Source organism: Phalangium opilio, unplaced genomic scaffold (assembly GCF_054372755.1).
Source record: "Phalangium opilio isolate 3A_F unplaced genomic scaffold, DU_Popi_V2 ptg000073l_1, whole genome shotgun sequence".
In the NCBI taxonomy this organism is placed as follows: domain Eukaryota; kingdom Metazoa; phylum Arthropoda; class Arachnida; order Opiliones; family Phalangiidae; genus Phalangium; species Phalangium opilio.
Genome location: NW_028324183.1, coordinates 1,651,884 through 1,671,551, shown reverse-complemented (window position 1 = coordinate 1,671,551; position 19,668 = coordinate 1,651,884). Strand labels below are relative to the sequence as shown.

General features: G+C 38.1%; 1 long non-coding RNA gene across 1 annotated transcript; it reads right to left on the bottom strand.

The window, feature by feature from the left end:
• Positions 1-18,594: 18,594 nt before the first annotated feature.
• On the bottom strand, positions 18,595-19,129 carry LOC149659277 (uncharacterized). The gene is made up of 3 exons (XR_016369828.1): positions 18,997-19,129; positions 18,756-18,923; positions 18,595-18,676 (listed from the first exon to the last, which is right to left on the bottom strand). It is a non-coding gene; the product is annotated as an uncharacterized LOC149659277 (long non-coding RNA).
• Positions 19,130-19,668: the final 539 nt, after the last annotated feature.

Below are 19,668 nucleotides of genomic sequence, written 5' to 3'. Positions count from 1 at the left end.
GTTTAACATGATTTAATCAACGTACACTGAATAAAATTTTTATCTGATTTTATCATGCGAGGCTGCAAACTTGATAAAAGGGGAGACCTGCACAATTTTTCGAAGAAAGTTTTATCTAAAGAACCTACCATTTCTAAGAAAGGAGATGCAATTTTTTTAAGAGACTTTAGATTTTCCTAAAAATATTTCTTCTAACCATTTGTCTGAAATCTTTTTCCTGACAAGTTGAGTATTGTTAGAAACAAAGTTGACGTGTTTTTGATTGAGCGTACCTAAAAACAAGTTATGACACGTTTTAAAGGTTGCAACTGATTTCGTTAGTCATATTCATGTGTTACTGAACACAGAATTTAAGAAAAATCTAACGTAAGAATAATGAGAAAAGAATATTTGGAAACAGAAAATTTTCAGTTAAACCTCAAAAACATTTATTTCAAGAACCATATTAAACAAACATGCAGACCGGTTGGAAGTCGTGTTTAGTGACTAGTTTAAATGATGTTTTCAATTGAATCTCAGTATGTTTAACCATCTCACTCGGCATTGTAACACATATTCCTTTAAAATGTTGCCCTTGAATTCTTTAGACGAATACAGGGCTACAACACAATGGCCTCCCACAGGGCAAAACACGCCATCGTAGTCTTTCCATCCTTGGGGAAAAATGGCACCACCTGTGGTAACTCCTTCAAAGCAAAAACTAGGGTTTTGCTACTAACGTATTTGTCGGAGAGAAGAGAGGGACAACAAGCAGAGGACAATCGAGGGGCCAGTCACTAATCGTGATCGGTGTACAACCTACACTAAAGATATTACGCGTAATCTTAAAAGTCCCCCCTTTGACAGTGCTAAAATGGTAACGCGTAATCGGTGTACATGGAATACGAGAGTGATCAGCACCTCGAGGACGATTCAATAGGACAAGGTCGGCTCCCTGCCTTACTATAAGTTTATAAAATATATTCTTCAAGTTTGGTACTTCCTTTGACAGCTACTCAACCAGCAGGAATCGTTTTACGAGAATATATAGCGATGCATATACTTCTCTCCACAACTACCTCTTGGTAACCACAGGCACACTTATAGAGCTATCTTATAAACTTATTGTAGTACTAAAGTTCGAAGAATGTGTACTTAAGCCTCTCTTCTTGGAAAAACTCTACTGTTCCTGAATAGTCTAGAGGATTGGAGTTTTGATCGTGCACTTTGTGACAAAAGAACGAAACTTTGCACAAAATATCTGTGTCTTTAGTAGTCGATTAAAGATTGGAGGCATTCTGTATCTGTCCTGTGACATTTGTGACAGGCGTATAAGTGCGACATAGGTTTTGCTGAAGTGCACTCTGAACGGCCCCTCATTTCTCTCTTAACGTCTCCTTTCTTGGGGGCGGGCGCCTCTACTCCAGATAGTATAATGCCTCGAAGGGGTCGTTCACTATAATACCTTTAAACAAAAAAAGCTTAAATCTTTATATAACATCAATACAAGGTGCTTCAATTCAGTATTTTTATAGGAAATAATTTTTAAATGTAAATATTGAAGTACTAACGATTATGTTTAATTTCAACTTTGGCAAACTATATAGAAATGAAAAACATTTTAGTGTAAAAGTCATTGAGAGGTACAATAGTTATTTCGATACATGTAAAAATTGTTATAAAACATACAAATATCAAAATTGACAATTAATACATAAATACATATAAAACTTAAATGTACCGAATAACTAATTATGTCATAGCTCTATCGCAACCACCAAATTTGCGAGGTAGTTGTGCTTTAACACAAGAGCACTGTCCACTGCAACCTTTAGTAGAACCACATTTTAATATTTCGCGACACGACTCAGCATTTAAACTGTCATGGTTTAAAGATAGTTGAATATCTATTCAACACCCCCTTTACAATTTCAATGGCTGGATTTCCCTTAAGCTGGGTACCCTCGCGTAGATGCGACCCGTAACGAATTCTTAAGAAGATTTCAAAGGATGCTTGTTGGCCCCGTACAAATGTTGCCAGGCCCAAAACATTAAGGTTGACCCGAAACGGCCTAAAGGTAAACTACCTCGGGTCAAGGGTTCGTTTTCTTTTCAAAAAGAATATCAGAGGACATCTTTGTAAAAGAAAAAGATGAGTAGATCGAGACCAGGACTAGTCCGAAGCTGACGCGTGCTTACTCTTACCACTTCGCGCTCGCTAAGTTTTGATAGAGATGGCAAATCTCTGCCCATGTTAAAAACTCTACTTAAGAACTAAGGGATAACCCTCGTCAGGAGAAACTAAAGTTGATCCCCACTAACGTGCGCGTGTTCATGACTGTTTGAAACAAAGGAATATGTGCGCACCTTCCTGAACAACGTTCCGTTCCCGTACCTCGTGGACCTGGTCGCTAAGATAAGTGAAAAGGTTACGAACTTAATTTTTAAGGGTATCCAGCCAAATCCCCCTTAGTATTAAGTTATTTCATTAACCTGTTATTAATTACTGTTTCATGTCACCTTTAATAATTAGCTCTATTTTGAATTCGGATTAAATTTAATGATTACTTTTAGACTCATGTCGGTCCATTGTTTTGTTTATTAATTTACCCAATGATGACACGTAACTTACTTATTTCCCCTAATGGTTGGTTTAGACGCAACTATATTTCTTTAAGTATAACACTACATTTCCATTTATATACCTTAAAACTTATAGTATAAATAGTTAACGTTTCTTTGAGTATTTAAGACCCTTCCCAATAAATTTGCCAGTGCAAAAAAATGGTAAAATAGTATGATGAACGACCCCTTCGAGACTTTATACTATCTCGAGTAGAGGCGCCCGCCCCCAAGAAAGGAGACGGTATGAGAGAAATGAGGGGGCGTTCAGAGTTCACTTCTGCAAAACTATGTCGCATTTATACGCCTGTCACAAATGTCACAGGACAGATACAGAATGCCTCCAATCTTTAATCGACTACTTAAGACACATAGATACTTTGTGCAAAGTTTCGTTCTTTTGTCACAAAGTGCACGATTTTACTAAAAAGCAGCACGAATCCTCTAGACTAGAACGTTGAAGGGTTGGTCTTTGAAACCTTGAAACCCGTTTGACAGCTCCCATTCCCAACTTCCGAAGGGCTCAGTTGAAGGGATTTTAGGGACTTTCTTTGAACAGCTTCCTTATTTGAACAGTGGAATTGCGTGCATGTACGTCCGCTGTCCTCAATTTTTTTGAAAAATTCTCTGTTTTCCAACGAAAATACTTATAAGATCATCGTCGTTCTGTTAGTCCATGGTAAGAAGATCGAGTTCATAGTAATTTTAAAAACCTATTTTTTAAGGGTGGGGAGGGGGAGGGTGCATAACAAGTGTCATGCCCCCTGGTGGTGGCGGGAGATCTGGTTGATTATTACTATTTGCCAAGTGTGTATCATGCCTGAGGGGTGGGAGGTTGGGAGGAATTGACAACGTCACGTGTCACGTGATGTTGTTGGCGGAAATTTAAATCTATAGACATTTTTTTTGGTGTATCGGTATGACGTCATGTGACTTGGTGAAGGCATTCATCGTCCATAGTGTTATTATTTTGGTGCATCTTTAGGCTATTGTATACATTTAGTGGATGATTTCTTGGTAATTCTATAGGCTCAGTAGACCCTTTCTGCATCCAGTAATGTTGTTCTTTGTATGATTTTAATTTAGCTCCATGTATGATTATGTTATACTAAAGAACTAGATTTAAGTGAGATAAGGTTTACATTACAAAAGGTACAAACTAAACTATGATGATGTTCTAGGTGAACTCATGTTTTGTATTGTTATTATTAGGTGTATCTTTAGGATATTGTGTACATTTAGGATATGATTTATTGGTAATTCTATAAGTTCAAGTAAACCCTTTCGACACCATCCTGTAATGCTATTCTCTGTTTGATTTTGAGGTCTCTCCGTGTAGGCTTATGTTATACTAAAGAACTAGTTTTAATTGAGATATGGTTTACATTGAAAAAGGGTACAAATTACACGCGGTTCTAGGTGTAATCATGTTTTGTATTGTTATTATTAGGTGTATCTTAAGGATATTACGTTCATTTAGGGCATGATTTATATAGGTTCAGTAGGCCCTTTCTACACGCACCCTTCTAGCAAGGTTGTATGATTTTAAGGTCTCTCTATGTATGCTTATGTTAGTCTGATACCAAAGAACCAATTTTAATTGAGATAAGGATTACATTGCAAAAGGTACCAATCAAGCTACGATGCGGCTCTAGGTCTACGCAGATATTGTATTGGTTAGTAAACGAGACACCTGGTTAAAACTATAGTACGTTTTATTATCAAAAAAGAAGAAATAAGGTAGTTTTTACACAACTTGGTAGCTGGTAATTAGTTAAAATCTATATCTATATAAATGAAAGTCCTGACTGACTGACTGACTGACTGACTGACTGATAATCAACGCCCAGCCCAAACCGCTTGCCCTAGAAGGCTGAAAATTTGCAGGAACGTTACTCATAAGTAGTAGGCGCGTACTAAGAAATATGTTTCCAATCCGCCGCCATCTTAAAAAATGGCGCCGAGAAATGTAAAAAATATTCTCTATGCAATTAAGTACGCGCGTTTCAACCGATTTCACAAATATTTAGTACACTGGTTTGCTTTAACCTTAAGACGGGCTGAATGGTCTTTCGGGTTCGATTTTTCGCTATCTTTTTAAATGGGGGCCAGAAATGTAAGAAAAGCTTCTCTATGCAGTAAAGTCCGCGCATTTCAACCGATTTCACAAATATTTAGTACAATGGTTTACTTTAACCTATAGACGGGCTGAATGGTATTTTGGGTTCGATTTGTTGCCATCTTTTTAAATGGCGGCCAAAAACTTAAAAACCCTTCTTTATGGAATAATGTCCGCGTGAAAAGTAATAAAAAATATCCCGACGGGCGGACGGACTGTGCCGAGTGCCTTCGCTCCTAGGGTGCTAAAAAAATATTAGTCATCAGTAAAATCTACACATTCTTTATATCATTTTAGATGGAAGTTCTTATTACAGGCGAGCGACGCCGCGTATAACGGCTATAGAGGAGAATAAATCGGAAGTGAATAGTACAAATTTGTTGGGCTATTGCCATAAGAGTTGATAGTGGTTAGAGGGTTCTACTCTTCTTTTAAAGACCTTATGCTATTTATTTATACGAGTATTTAACTTTTGGCTCACTCAAACTCTATTAGAGTGGTTCTACGGTTAAGAACCACCTACACTTTGACCCCTTCAAAAGTACTTCCGAACTATGGACACCGTCGTCCTCTTCCAGCATTACCACCTTGCAAAAGGCTCAAAATAAATTTACTAAATTAACCAACAAACTTGAGAAGCTTCCTGCCCACATAAGGTTCCCCAGTAGCACAAGCCTTCCGCATAACAGTCGGTTAAAGGACGAATAGTCGGTTTACGGTCCAGTCGGCTGTACCATGCTTATTCCGACACTTTTCCGACTCATGAAGCCGACTATTTCTTTTAGTTGGCAATGCCGACATCTATCTGACTGCTGAAACTGAGATGGTTTATAGTAGGCTTGCCTACCGTCTAGAAAATTCCAACTTATTTTTTGCCAATTGATTACCGACTCTCTCGCGCTAGTCGGTATTGTGACGTTTAAGAAGAGTAAAATTAAAAGCAAAGTTATGCTTCGGCCGTTTAGTAACCGACATTTATCCGACAGTTGGAACTGAGATGGTTTAAAGTAGGCTTGCCTACCGTCTAGAAAATTCCTTCCAACACATTTTTTGCCAATTGATTACCAACTCCCTCGCGCTAGTCGGTATTGTGACGTTTATGAAGAGTAAAATTAAAAGCAAAGTTATTCTTAGGCCGTTTAGTAACCGACATTTATCCAAAAGTTGGAACTGTGGTGATTTGAAGTAGGCTTGCCTACCGTCCTAAACATGTAACCCATTTTTGCCAATTGATTCGGTATCGTCACGTTTAAAAAGAGTAAAATGAAAAACGAAGTTGTTTGTAGGCCTTCTTTTTCCGTGGGACGGTTTTTTGACTTTTACTATTCCGCATATGCCACCAAATTTTATTTTGTTATATATTTAACTTATACTATATTTCGACCCACAAGCAGAAGTTGATAATACTATATTTTTGGCAACACTAGAAACATAACGTTACAAAAAACTGCAAAGCAAGAAAACACATCTGATTTTCTAGTTTGAATTTTCCCTCCTGTAATTTCTCGGGTCAGGTGACACGCCTCTGTTCTATTGGCGTAACTAAGGTAACGCCATGCACGTCATCATCGAAGAGGGCGCTGCTAGTGCGAAAGCAAGTTAGTCTTTCCAGTATCTCTGACGCGGCTGGGTCGTTAGAATGTTTAAACGAGATTTTTGTGGTCGAAAATGATTAGTTATAGGCTTGCTAACTTTTAATTTCATCGCTAAGGTTCTTTGTCACACTATATAAACTAGAAACGTCTTCGTTTGTCACGTAAGGTTTGAATTTTGTTATTAAATTATCAATTTATCTACCTCTTAGAGCCAGTTTTATGCATAAGGCTTTGCTTTTTACCTAGCTTCTCATCTGCTGGGAACCACACCCCTATAAAGTGAAACCAAAACTTAAACGTTTATGTATACCTTCAGTTTCTTTGTTTGAATATAAAAGAAGCAAGTGTTTTGGGGCGCTTGGAGTTCAAAAACCTTATATATTAAGTATTTTAAAGATTTTTGGTTGTGAAAATAATACTGAATTCCAAAATAGATCTCAATTTGTTTTAGTTACAGAATTTTTATGCGGTTTCAAACATTTTAAGAGAAAAATGTGTTAAATAATACCCTTTAGAAAATACCCTTCAGAATTGTATGTTTTTCTTTTTCCTTAAAAAAATGTGTAAGTGTATACTTTTCATTAAGATTTTTGTAATTTAATACATAGCAACTGGCCACATCGAAGATATTAACAAAGAATGATAATAAATGCTTTAATTGATATAAATATTATACTCGCCCTGAAAAATTTTACTTTTGGTTAAAACCAATTAGCAAGGCAGCTAATATTTCCATTCGACTAGTCGTGTAATATCGAATAATTGTTTAATATTTGAAATTATTATAATTGATGCTCAACCTGTATGTTACTTGAAATATTCAAAGTACAAATTCTAAAGCGATTTTCATTGAAAATGTAATAAAGAAATTTCAATACAAGGTATCAGTATCCTTTACTATAAGCGAATGAAGCCTCGAGTTAAGGCTAGGGCTCGGGGATCGGTTAACTATTTTTCAAATAAATTAACATACTAAAATTTGTAAAACGAAGATTATATAAAAGTATTTCGTCTTGATTTGTTTTGGAAAAAGGTAGAGTGATGCAATTATTATTCGTAAGTATTTTTTCCGAAAAACTAAAATTTTCAACATAATCAGAAGAATTTTACTCCAAAAAGTTTTTTTGCGATACGTTTTATTCGATTTCGAATAAAAAGTTAAGATCCATTCATTTCTTGATACAAATGTGGTTTTGGTTTCACTTATCGATAAGCAATTGGACGAGTAACCGCCACTATTATTTTTTTACGATAAACTCTGATCTTTTTTAAATTGTTCGAGCTCATTACTAACGAAAATAAGCAAAGTTTTAATCATTGACAAATAATTGTACAGTACTAAAAAACCTAATAATGATATGAACTATCAATATAAACATTGTGATTGGCAATATTTTCAAAAGTATATAATACTTCTCTTCGAGAGAAGTGTACCACAAAGCGTGGTAACATAAGAACATTAAAAGCAACGTTACTAAACCGAATCACATACGCGATAAATAGTACCCTCATCACTACTCTATTAGCACTTGACTATTTCCTAAGGCGTGCACTGTTAAATTAGCACTTGACTATTTCCTAAGGCGTGCACTGTTAAATTAGCACTTGACTATTTCCTAAGGCGTGCACTGTTAAAAAATATTGTCCAAAATTGGATGTAAATGGATCCAAACGGCTGACTCTGAAACAGCACAGTTTTTTATCTATTTTTGGATAACGTAAAAAGGGAGGGTTGAACGATAAGCCAGATTTGAAGCCTCATCCAAAATTGGATCCAGAATCATCTATTAAGGGATCGATTATTACCCAGAAATGGTCAGGATATTATCCACACATCAATCAAACCCACATTGGACAAATTTCAAACCAATATAGGGCTAAAATGAAACCCTCATTGGACAATTTCTAACCGATATTGGACTAATATCGAACTCATATTGGTGTAATAGACGGTTTTCACACATGGAGGATTCATACCTTTTACACCAGGAAACTGGGCTATCTGGAGGACAAAAGAAGACGGGTTTTTGTTCTCCAGATAGCCCGGCCTCCTGGTGTAAAAGGTATGAATCCTCCATGTGTGAAAACTATCTATATCTAACCGACATTGGACAAATGTCGAACAATATTGGACTCATATGAAGCCAATATAGAGGCTAGATTTTTTCCTTCACCGAGTGATGATTGTTTTGGAAACGTTCTGTTCTCGATGTCTCCATCTGTCTGTGTGTTTGTGTGTCTGTCTGCCTGTTGTCACACCCCAGGGGATCGCGTTCGCAGTTTCCTAATCTGAACAAAAGGGTTCTCAATTTCCGGAACGTATTCACAGTTGACGGATATCTGAAAAACTGAACTGACCACTATTCTATTAACTGTCATCACCAATCTAACTACACCATTTTAAGGTCTTTCAGACACTCGCGAAGGAGGCATACTCTAGACAGGGGCGTTCCGAAGGGACAAGGTTTTGGGGGGGAGCCCACCAAATTTTGCCAACTTGAAACCAAAAATTTGCCAAGCGACACGTAGTAATGTAGTAGTATCATGTTACTCTGTTTCGTAAAATAGTTTTGGAATGAAAATCCCTGACTAAATTTATCAAATTTCCTCGACTAAATTTATCAAATTTCCCCGAATAAATCTATCAAATTTCCCCGACTAAATTTATAAAATTTCCCCGACTAAATTTATCAAATTTCCCCGACTAAATTTATCAAATTTCCCCGACTAAATTTATTAAATTTCCCCGACGAAATTTATCAAATTTCCCGACTAAATTTATCAAATTTCCCCGACAAAATTTATCAAATTTCCCCGACTAAATTCGTCAAATTTCCCCAACTTAATTCGTCAAACTTCCCCGACGAAATTCGTCAAACTTCCCCGACGAAATTCGTCAAACTTTCCCGACGAAATTCATCAAGTTTCCATGATCAAATTCATCAAGTTTCCATGATCAAATTCATCAAGTTTCCATGATCAAATTCATCAAGTTTCCATGATCAAATTCATCAAGTTTCCATGATCAAATTCATCAAGTTTCCCTGATCAAATTCATCAAGTTTCTCCTTTCCATCAAAACTTGCTGAGGTTAACGGTAATAGTTAGTATAGGGCGCTGTAGGTTAGCTGTGGCATAGGGGCTAGCCACCACCCCTCTATGCATTGTAAAGGGACCCACCTGTAAATAAGTCGCGAGTTGACTTAGTGTGGACATCCCTTCCTAGACCAAGCTTAGATTATTAGATTATTATTAGTTTCCCAGATCAAATTCATCAAGTTTCCCTGACCGTTTGCAATAACTCACATGGCGAACATAGACTTTGAAACTAATTGTATAAAATTGTTGAAATTATAGGATAATAATTTACTACTAAGTGAAAAAGTTACTAATTATTTTAAAAATAGTGAACCGAATGTAACTAAAAGTTACTAAATGAAGATACTTAAAAGAGCTGTCTCGGGTAAAATCTTACTATGTTGCCAACACTCTTTCAAAGCAAATCACTTCACTGATTTCCTTAATTCGGACTTCTGTTCGTAATTAAAGACTTTATAAAAGTGTGTCTTGTAATGAACCACCGTCTATAAGTTGTTATAATGAGATAAAATGCTCCCTCGTACAATGAATATTGTAAATTGACTTGAATCATTTTGACAAGAGTCGTTATTGTTATAGATATAAGAATACTATTTTGTTTGAATTGAATCCCATTAAAGTTATATTCGGAGCGAGCGAAGCGAGCTCCGCGATTTTTCGGCTCTGCTCAAATCTCTGATTCCGGTCACTCTGATACTGTTTTCCAGAATTTCAATTTCACTCCAAAATATTATTCCCTGACATTTCCCTGGCCTTTTAGGTCCATTTTCAATTTCCCTGAGCTTCATTTTGCCAAGTGAGCGTCAATTTGCCAACTCGACAAAATTTTAGGGGAGGAGCCTCCCCCTGTCCCCCCCAAGGGATCGCCCCTGACTCTAGGAAAAACGTCTCTTAAAACGATACAACTAGGAGAATAATAAGTAACTTCAGATAAAAATAATTAATATCATATGATTTTAATAAATTATTTGAGAAAAAGTGAAAAACCTTTCTGAACTGAAAAATCTGTAGTCAAAGTTTATAAACGACGAGATTGGGTATGAAGTCGATAGACTAGATACATTTAATAGTTTGTATAAAGCGAGATATTGAGACTTTACTGTACCATGAAACTCTTTCCAAAGTTAATATAGGATGAGTATTGATATCGTTAGTTAATAAAAACGGAATAGAGAAGCCATTTTCAAGTAAATGAACAAAATATGTTTCAAGTGTGATTCTCTGTAATATAGTAGGCGGTACGGACGGGTGGATTTTTACTTTTCATGAGAGACAGGCTTTGTACCTGACGTGTCTGTCTGTGTTTTGTTATTACTGCTGCAATTGCTTATCAATAAAGAGAAATGATTGCATATCTAGGTAAATAGGTATGTTAGCGATCCACAAATATTATTTCACTTCCCCTTTTTACCTTAACCCTTTTATATAACACTAACCCATCTTTGTTCGAGGCTAGGGCGTTTATGTTGAGATAATATAGATGGGTTTCGCACCAAGAATTGAAGGCATCCATTTTCGAATTAAAGCTAGCATTATCCAGTATCCCCTTCTGATGTTACACATTAATTGTTGTTGCTTTTAACTCCATTTCGACGATACGGTAAGCGGTATCGCGAGATCCCTATTGGGAAAATATCACAGATATACGCTTTTGGTGCTTGGAGGAAAGTATTTTGCTATAGAGGCCACTAACGTAATAAATATGGCTTTTTGGAATTGGGTTTTATAGAAAAGATTGTAACAATAAGTGAGTTTGGCAATCTGATCATAAATAACTGATACGGAGAAAAGCGTATACGTGTTAAACTCTAATAAAAAATAATAGTGACAATATTCCAGATGAAAGTCTACTTCAAAAAATGATTTGGATATTTTTACAAAGCTTTAATTACAAAATATTACGATAAAAGTTAGACTTCAAAGCAAGTGGATTTTATAATAGAAATTTTTTTATTTTAACCGAACGTAGAGTACGACCCTTTTTTCGACATTATTTTTTTTCGGAAAATTTTGTCGATTGAACACATTTGTCGGTTAAAATCTTACTAAGATTATTCAATCTTAAAAAATATCATCTAAAATTGTTGTATTGTTTAAACAAATAAACTTCTGAATAGTTTTCGATTATTTGTAGTTAATCGTATTTTTCGAAAAAATCGACCAAAAAACCCCGAGCCCTAGTTAAGGCTTGATCGTCGCAAAACCGTCGGGCCTCGAGTTAAGGTTTGATCATCGCAAAAGCGTCGGACCTCTTGCTGAGAGGCGGTTAAGTCGACTATCAAACGTGTTGGATGAGAGTCGTATTTCATTCGTGTCGTGTAAACCAGTGGGCCGTCGTCCCACCGGGCGGACATTTCGATTCTCAAACCCTTACTCTACCTGAACTTTACCGACGGTTTACCGTTCCTATACAATAAAGCCGCGAAATCGTCGGATTGAGCGCGGCTTTCGGTAGGCGTAATGACGCCGACATAAAGTCGGCCAACACTCGTTTTATAGTCGCCTCATAACAGTCGGAAAACCGGTGGGCCGTCATCCCGCCGGGCGGACATTTCGACTCTCAAACCCTTACTCTACCAGCCCTTTACCGACGATTTACCGTTCCTATACTAAAAAGCCGCGAAATCGTTGGATTGAGCGCGGCTTTAGGTAGGCATAATGACGCCGACATATAGTCGGCCAACAGTCGTTTTATAGTCGCCTCATAACAGTCTGAAAACCGGCGGGCCGTCGTCCCGCCGGGCGGACATTTCGACTCTCAAACCCTTACTCTACCAGCCCTTTACCGACGATTTACCGTTCCTATACTAAAAAGCCGCGAAATCGTCGGATTGAGCGCGGCTTTAGGTAGGCATAATGACGCCGACATATAGTCGGCCAACAGTCGTTTTATAGTAGCCTCAAAACAGTAGGAAAACCGGCGGGCCGTCGTCCCTCCAGGCGGACATTTCGACTTTCAAACCATTACTCTCCCGACTTAAGTAGTAGGGACTATACAAATAGCCACGGATCCAAGATGGCCGCCGCCCCAAGATGGCGGCCAGACCCTCATCCAGCAAACTCAAACCAAACTTTTCAGACAAGTCTGGACTAGCCCGAGCTCCTGCCTGTTAGTTTCAACCCTCCCATGACATCATCTTCTTAACTTAGACCAAAACTAAAACTATAGTCAACCTTGACGTCATCCCTGGCTTGCTAACATTGGGTGTTACCCTTTAACCACTCCAGCTTTCTGTAAGCCTAAAGTTAATAAAAACACATATTTTAAGACATCAAATATTTACTTTTTATAAGATGTACAGATATGCGTAATAAATAAATACAGAATATATAGTACAAAATAATCAACAACCAGCAAGGATAAACAAACATGTTTTAACGAGTTCATTTTTCACGTTGACCCTGTATCGTTATTTGACTCGGAAGTGCAATCGGCGGAGGGACGTTTGGGTTTATTTTCTAATTGTTTTCTGCTTCGCCGTTCAATTTCGTAAAGAGTTAACAAAATGTTGACTATTAACCCGTAAACAAAAAAGAAAATGAGGCACAACATATTGCGAGGGCTATGATAGCAAATGATATTTAAATTGCTAGTACGTGCTATATGTAACATACTAGAGAGTTAAGCGGCAGTTTTAATTGGATCCTATTTGTCACATTAGGCGGAGCTTAAGTAAAGAGATAATATCATTGGATAGGTTAATTAAGGTGGAGTTAGAAAATAAGCCTATAAATATAAGTCTGACAAGAATAACAAATATAGAAATAAAAATTTTTTAATAACAAACAATATAATATATACAATAACAAATATTTATATGAAAAAACCCACCACCATTTAAAAAGATTAAACACCGGTCGAGCCGAACCCCCCAGTGCCGCGTGACGTAGGGGTCAGACTCTAGAAACAACATAAAAATGTGTTACATGTTGAAACCTAAATTAAAAACTTGAAAATATTTACCGCCGTTTCCACCGGTCTTAGCAATATAACCGGCGTCACGATCAATTGGGCGAAACGATCACCCCGCTTGACAACGTAGGGGGTTTCCCCGACATTTGCGACGACGACTTTTAGGGGTCCCCGATAGTCGGCGTCTATTAGTGTTAAGAATTATTATACTTTTACGCATTATAAAATAACTAATAAACATACCTATCGTCCCCTCGGCAACAAACAGCCCTTGGGCCGTTAAGCTGCTACGGCCAACAAGGCGGCCGTAGCTATTCTCGGGCAGCATCACGCCTAACCCAGTCGACACAATTTTGATACCGTGAGGGTCGATTACGGTATCCACTGGACAATATAAGTCCAGTCCGGCCGACTGGGGGGTGGCACGACGGGGAGTAAGCGCTGCCGGATGGATTTTAATCACAGGCAGGCAGGGCAAACGAGGAGCGGTAGAGAAAGACATCTTAAAGTTTTTGGGATAGTGTTTCAGAAACAGAAGTTAAACAACTGATAACTTTCATTTTGAAACCTGGGGCTTATATACAAAATTAGCGAGGTCAAATCTAATAGTGTCTAGGCAATACTTTCAAGATTCTTAAAATTCAATAAATAGCAAAAAGTTAATTAGATATATAGGCATAAAATTACAAAATCTCTCCGAGGTCTAAGTTTTTTTTTCGTATGCAAAAAAGTTGTCTAGGTGTGTTTTAAATAATTCAAACGAGATCGTGTTATATAAAAAACCCTTTAGCGAAGGTTAAAAAGAAGTTACTTTGATAAATGCCTAAGGGGACAAATATTATTCGTATGCAAAAGCTTGTTTAGGCGTGTTTCGAATAATTTGAATAATTCTCACGAGATCGCTTTATATAAGAAAAACAATTTATTAGTGAAGGTTAAAACTAATTACTTTGGGAGGGACGGAAATTGTTTTTAACATGATTTAAATCTAAATAAATGTATATTAATATTAAACTAGAGAGGTTATTTTTTATATAGATAGATATATTAAGGTCCTCTTTAATCTTTAGTATCAACTTCGCAATAAAAAATGTATTTTAGGTTAAATTAAAAAATAGCGTATCAGACATAATTATATTTTTTGAAACTCTTAATATGAATAGAATAAAATTGTGTTATAAAAAACCATGTCTGGGCCTGTATTTAAAAAAAAAATGCCCCTGAGATTTTGGGTATAAAAGCTCGAGCATAGGCATTGGATTTACACAATCAATCCAGCCATGAGTAGCAAATATCCTCAAGAATCACAGTCTATGTTTGACTCTCCACCGTCTTCTCCTGGGGATCGAGCCGGAACCAGCAGCGGTAAGCGGACCGTAAATCAATTTTTGAAGCCCGACCCTGTCGAGGTGTTAATCGACTCGGACGACGAGACGTTCGTCCAAGACGTACTACAAAAACACGTCGTTGGCATTCACGGCATTGAAGGGTCGTACCGGCTGAGGAGTGACGGCCAATACTTCGAGACACGAGTCCCCCCGCGAAAAGGGGACTATTTTGTAGACATAAGTGTCTACAAATTTAAAGATATAAAAGACTCCCAAGCCGACAAGCTTTGGGAGTGCAGCCACAAGCGGCTGAAACGAGTCGTTGACGGGAAAGATAAGGAGGCGGTCAAACTCCTCAACGCCTTCCACCGGTTGGTGGAGGACATAAAGGGTGACGCGCAGGCCACGCAGCAGCCGCCAAGCAAAGTAAGTATCTTATTAATAATAAATTTACAAACCAAAATTTTGTTCCAATTTTTTTTATTTCTGATAGAGATTCAAAAAATGAGTTCGAGCAGCGGCAGCAGCGGGAGTGACTCGGAGGGTAGTGGAGGAGAGGAACACGCACAGGTAAACCGGTACTACACAATTGAGCGGCAGATTGACAAAACGAGTCGCAAGTGGCATTGTAAACAAATCGATTTGCGTATAGCTTTTAAAAATTTGAATGACATCCCAACAAGAGATTTTTTTCGAATTTTTCGAAAAATTCTCGACGAAGTTATACGTAAATTAGTAACCGAGAATCCCGGGTATAATCGGGTTCGATTTGTTTTAAGCTCCCCCGGATTGACGACCCCTGTTAATATTAAATTTATAAAAATTGACAAATTCACCAGTAAGCGAATCATGCGAACCATCTATAGAGTAACGCAATCTAGTCGGGACTTTGTCTTTAATGGGGAAGATTTTCAGTTTGATATAATTTTTTTAAACCTCGACGCGAATATAGGAGTTTATTATAAGTCCATAAAAAATAGAACTTTGGTTAATTTGGATTATTTTGTTAAACAAAATAACCAATTTATTTTTATGGAGAATAATGATAACCTTTGTTTTGCTCGGAGTTTAGTTTTGGGTAAAGAGCTGGCCGATCGCAATTTTTATCGTCAAAAAAAAGCAAGGTCAGCCCTTTAACCAGAACAATTTCAAAAAACTGAAACGCGATAGCACCCTTGTGGGTAATATTGCAAAAATCTTGCACAGGAAAGCCGGAGTCCCCGAAGGTTTTGTTACTCTAGAAGATATTCAAAAATTTCAAAATTATTTAGCTCCCCATTATAGAATCGTGATGCTGCGAATAATTTTACCATATTTTTCAAAGGACCCCAAGCTCCTAAATTTATCTATTTATTAAAAATTGGCGACCATATCCACCCCGCGAAAGCTTGGCACGGCATGATGGGGGGTTGTATCTCTTGCGATTTATGCTTAAAATCTTTTTACAAATACGAATTGTTAAAAGAGCATAAATGCCCCGAGGATACAAAACCCTATATATGTTTTCGGTGTCAAGGAGAAGCTTTTCATTTAACCAACGACGACGATATTCTAAAACGTTGCGACGAATGTCACCGCTACTTCTTTCCTGGCCCCTGCTACGAAACTCATTTACTTAATGGCACCTGCGCGAACCAAAAACGATGTTTAGAATGTGGGCGGCTGATGGGTGACGATCACGACTGCAATCCCGAATGCTCTCAGTGTAAAATAGTTCATCCGCCAGGTGAACATTTTGTTATGCCTTTGGAAACCAAAATGAAAGCCTCGCGGTTTATTTATTACGACATTGAGACTATTCTTAGAAATAATATCCACGTCCCCATTTTACTAGTTTGCGACGTAGAGACTGAAGTTGGCTTTGAAACCAAAATTTTTTACGGCGCCAATTGCGTCGAGCAATTTTTAAATTATTTATTTAGCGTAGAGCAGGTAGTTTTGACTGGACAGAAGCGTAAAACGTACCAACCGCGCTTTACTAACACTCAAGTCGTAGCTCATTACGCGAAAGCTTTTGATAACTTCTTAATTCTTAACGCTTTAGTTCATAGACACGTCACCCCTGCCGTTATTTTTGACGGCAGTAAAATTCTCATGATTCATCTCGAGGGACCGCAAATTAGATTCCTCGATAGCTTTAATTACATTAGTCAACCTCTGCGTAATTTCACCAGCATGTTTAGCCTCGGCGATGTAGCAAAAGGATTCTTTCCATTTGATTTTCATACCGAAGAAAATCTTAATTACATTGGCGTCATCCCTGAAGCCTCGTACTTTAACGTAGCTCAAATGAAAGCCAATGATTATCGAGATTTTCAAACTTGGTACGCGTCAATGGAAGGATCTATTTACAACATCAAAGAGGAGCTTAATAAATATTGCATTCAAGACGTCAAAGTCTTAAGACAAGGCGTCGAAGCTTTTAGAAAAATTTACGTAGATCTAACCAAATTAGACCCTTTTTGCTTAAAAAATATTACTTTGGCGGGTGCTTTAACCACTATTTATCTTAACAATTACTATAAACCTTACAGCATGGGTATTGTTCCTTCTAACGGCTATAACGCAAAATTTAATCACAGTCAGATTAGCTTAAAATATCTCGCTTGGGTGGAGAAAACGGAAAATATAAAATTGCGAACGGCTTTAAGCTATGGTGGTGAATATCGGGTGGGGCGCTATTTAGTCGATGGCTATAGCGAAACTCCGCCCAAAATCTACGATTTCCACGGTTGCTACTTTCACGGTTGTCCATGCCAAAAACTCAATGCCTACAATACCCAACTCAAAGCCAGCAACAGATTTCTGTGTGAACGGACTCTAGATAGAGAGCTGTTTATTAAAGAGAAGATGGTCGGGTATGAATATACCTCGATTTTTGAGTGTCAATTTGCTAAGCTTTTAAAAGAAAACGCCGAAGCAAAGGCTTTTTGCAAAAGTTTAACTTTTCGACCTCAAATATCAGCCCGTAGCGCTCTCTATGGGAGACGAACGGAAAATTTTGTTCTTAACTGCCACGTGCAAGGTGAGGAGAAAATTTTCTACAAGGATATTATTTCTTTGTACCCGAAAGTTTGTCGCGATTGTCCGTACCCTAGCGGCCACCCCATAATCTATAACAGAGATTTTGACAAATCGCCAGGGTGGTATTTTGGCGTTATGAGTTGTCGTTTGCTGCCCCCTCAAGATCTCCACATCCCCTTAATTCCCTTTCGCAGCGGTGGTAAATTAGCCTACGCCCTCTGTCGCACGTGTCTAGAATTGCGAGCGGAAATCTGCGAACACACTGTCAATGAACGGGCTTTCGAATCAGTCTGGCCAACGGTTGAAGTCTATGCCGCTATGGAGCATGGATATAAACTCCTCGATATATTCGAGGTTTACCATTATCCAAAAACGGAATATTTCTTCGCCCAGTACATGACTGATTTTATCGCCTTGAAAGTGAAGAATTCCGGATTTCCAGCTCACGCGCAAACGCCTCTGCAAAAAGAGGCGTATATCGCTGACATAAACAAGAATGAAAAGCTTTCTCTGACCGTGGCGGATATTCAATCAAATCCTTCCCTGCGTAATATCGCTAAAATTAATTTAAATTCTCTTTGGGGTCGCATGGCGTTAAATACGGGAAAGATTCGCAGCATCTTTATCAACAATTATTACGAATTGATACGATACGCGAGCGATTACACTCTGGAATTAGTCGACTTACGGCCAGTTACGGAGTCGATCGCTCTCTTATCGTACAAAGCCAAAAGCGATTACGTTTCGGACTACAAACTGGGGTCGGCCATTGTGGGGAGCTTCGTTTCTTGCTACGGGCGACTCGAATTGAACAAGATGTTGCTTCAATTAGACCGCGCAGCTTTGTATTGTGACACCGACTCGATAATCTACCGCCATCTACCGGGAAAGTTTGACATTCCAACTGGCAATAATATTGGTTGCTGGGCGGACGAACTCGGCGGTGATTATATAACTTCCTTTTGTAGTACCGGTGCCAAAAGTTACTCGTTTCGCACTAGCAAAGGAAAAGAAGTCAAGAAAATTAAAGGGTTGACGTTAAATCGAGAAAATCTTGAAAAACTTGACTTTGAAACCTTTGAAAGTGTAGCGATGAATCCGGAAAAGGAAGTTACAGTCAATGTCCCTTTTAATTTTAAACGGGATAAATACAAGCTGCAGCTAGAGGCCGTTAAAATCACCAAAAGATTTCGCCAAACCTCGAATAAGAGATTGTTGAACGCCGATTTGACAACCAGTCGACCCTACGGTTTCGAAGAGGCAACACCCGCTTCAACATCTCTTTCGCATGAATTACGAGGCTAGGCGAAGACATACTTTTGAGGGCTTGTGGGAATCTTGCGTTCCTATCGAAGCCCTGGCCAAAGACGGTTTCTATCTTGCAGATGTAGAAACACAGACGACGCGCTGCGCCTTTTGCGGCATCGCCTTGTACCAGTGGCGTTGCACGGACCATCCATCGAGGGAACATCGGAAACACAGCCCATCGTGTCCGATGGTTTCCAAAAAACCGTGCAACAACAAACCACTGCGTCAGGGGTTTCCCGACTTCCCGACCAGCGAGGGCGAGGATGTTTGCGAGCCTCTAATCCAAACATGCCCAGCCACCAACAACGAGCGGTCGGGAAACGAAAAAGTGCGCGTGCGCATAAATCCGTCGTGTTTTCTTCTGTAGTGCGTGTGTACCAGCTACCCTCCGAGTCTCGCGTGAACTTTGACCTCATCAACGACCAACGCTTTCGCCAAAGGATAACGGAATTTGAAAAAAAATTTTTAAAAACAATTAATTAATAGGGATTTTTTTTTGGGGTAAAAGGGTTTTTTTTGTTTATATTGTTTTTTAATGCTTTTTAAATATGTAAGGGTTTTTTTGGGGTTTTTGGATTTATAGTGTTTTAATTTTTTTTGATTATTAATGTTTTTTAAATATCTATGTTTTTAATATAAATAACCTGTCAACAATAATAAAATGTTTATTATTTAAAATGA